Raw genomic sequence first — 2,453 nt, 5'->3', positions numbered from 1 at the left:
ATGTACCCATCCACGGAACATTGAATTCATATGTTCCCTTTTGAATTTATAAAACAGTAAGGATAAATATCTAATGATATAAAACACGAAGATCACAGCAGCACAAATATTTCTCACTCAAAATTGTTGTTACACTTAATGTTATCATATTTGCTTGCTCGTAAAGCGTTCGCCATGGCATATGCGACTTTCGTAATTGAATTATGCCTGTACACATTCCCAGTGGAAACGGAAGTTTATTAATGTCATTCAACTGTGTTTGCCGGCAGCTGTGGCCGAACGGTTCTAGGCGCTTCAGTCCATAACCGCGCTGCTGCTAAGGTCGCATTTTAGAAAAAATGACAGAGGTAGAGTACAAATTACTGATGTACCCAGACCGTACACCAAACGGAGAACATGTGATGTGATATAGTCGTGAAAACAGCAGACAGCTGCTTTCGAGTTTATGCTTGTTATTCCGAGAGAATATGTCTTTTCAGTTGAAATTACCACCATACCAATGACCAGAAATAAAACCCAAGGCAAACAAAGTTGCCTGTGTACATGTCGTAAAACCGTGATTTTCTCGTGGGCAACTGCATACGACGTTCCCACCTGTATCGAACCCACAAAATCTTTACATCCTTGCAAAAGAAGGCAAGAACCAAAACGTTATTTACAGAATTGTGTACAGTTCAGATCGTGAATATTTTTTTACTAAGATGCGACACATGGAAAAATGATAGAAACGAGCTCCAAATATATTTTTAAGAGCCACAGTTCAGCTGTTATATATTTGAAAAATGTCACGTTACCGCCTTGAGCTGCTGGTAAAATACAACCAGTTTCAGTCGTCTGACCGTTCAGTCAACGTCGATTATAATTTTAACATGAATAAGTACGCTCCGTAGCACAGTTTCTATAGACTGACGATGTAATTTATATTACGATATGATAACAGTGTATTATTCGCGGTTTTATCACTTGACGGTAACAAGTTTATATTTCACCTAACGTGATGCTGTTAATGCTTTTACGAACGCGATTATGGTTAGACAACTGAATCTGGCGGTATAAATAAAGTACTTTACCAACAGCTCAAGTAGGTAATATACCATTTTTCAGAAACTCGTTCATTATGTACCTGCTCACGGACATTACATGCATTTATACACACACACATACACATCTGCACCGCTATATAGCAGAAGTTTATAAATTACTAACTCAATTACTCACCACCACTCACCATAACAAAACTACTGACTGGCGAGCGCAGTCGCAGGTAACGGCTAGTATGCCGTAAAGTGATAAGCAGCACTCCGTCATCAGGCCACATGAGGCCCACCGGGACCATCCGACCGCCATGTCATCCTCAGATGGCGAGGCAGATAGGCGTGTTGTCAGCACACCGCTCTCCTGGTCCTTATGATGGTTTTCTTGACCGGAGCCGCTACTGTTCGGTCGAGTAGCTCCCTAGTTGGCATCACGAGGCTGAGTGCACCCCGAAAAATGGCAACAGCGCATGGCGGCCTGTATGGTCACCTATCCAAGTGCCGGCCACGCCCAACAGCGCTTAACTTCGGTGATCTGACGGGAACCGGTGTAGCCACTGTGGCATGGCCGTCGCCCGTAAAGTGATGGCGGGCAGACAATTTTCCATTCTGAATTTTTCCATTTGGACTTGCCATGCTATTCGTCACTTTGTCTTCGAGAGTCAGCGGTGTTCCCTTGCAGACTTCTTGTTTTAATTTTCACACATATACAAGGTCAGACATGTTGAGCCTTGCGAGTGTGCCGGCCGTTTTGCGTTCACCAAACAACGAATGAAGGACCTCCATACTATCTGTTCAAAGAGAATGGGCGGATCATCCGTAATGTTACTGCCACACGGATTGCCTTATGTCCAGTGGGTTGTCTTCCAGACACGGCAGCATATCTGCCTGGAACTGTTAAAGCTGTTTAGAGACCCATCTGTAAAACAGGGACCAATCATGCGACTCTCGAAGAGTCCACCAAACATGTTGACAGACATGTTGACTGTGTATGCGAGATTAATTTTTCGCAATTTTTCGACAAAAATGTGTAATGTTTTCCGGAGACTGATCGTGGGGGCTTGGTACGATCAGCATGCCGTTCAGCTTACAGCCGCACCGTAGCTCTAACAGTTCGGTAACATTATTCATAAACCAAAACAACATTCTTCTTGAGTTCAAAAATGGTTCAAATGGCTCTGAGCACTACGGGACTTAACATCTGAGGTCATCAGTCCCCTAGAACTTAGAACTACTTAAACCTAACTAACCTAAGGACATCACACACATCCATGCCCGAGGCAGGATTCGAACCTGCGATCATAGCAGTCTCGCGGTTCCGGACTGAAGCGCCTAGAGCCGCACGGCCACCGCAGCCGGCATTCTTCTTGAGTGTCCTTGTTGTGCTCTTTAGCCCGAAGAATGGTTTGATGCAGCTCT

General features: G+C 44.2%; 1 pseudogene; it reads right to left on the bottom strand.

The window, feature by feature from the left end:
• Window positions 1–1,492: 1,492 nt before the first annotated feature.
• Window positions 1,493–1,610, bottom strand: LOC124559349 (annotated as a pseudogene).
• Window positions 1,611–2,453: the final 843 nt, after the last annotated feature.

The sequence above is a fragment of the Schistocerca americana genome, chromosome 1 (assembly GCF_021461395.2).
Source record: "Schistocerca americana isolate TAMUIC-IGC-003095 chromosome 1, iqSchAmer2.1, whole genome shotgun sequence".
Classification (NCBI taxonomy): Eukaryota; Metazoa; Arthropoda; class Insecta; order Orthoptera; family Acrididae; genus Schistocerca; species Schistocerca americana.
This window is presented reverse-complemented; position numbering and strand designations above follow the sequence as displayed.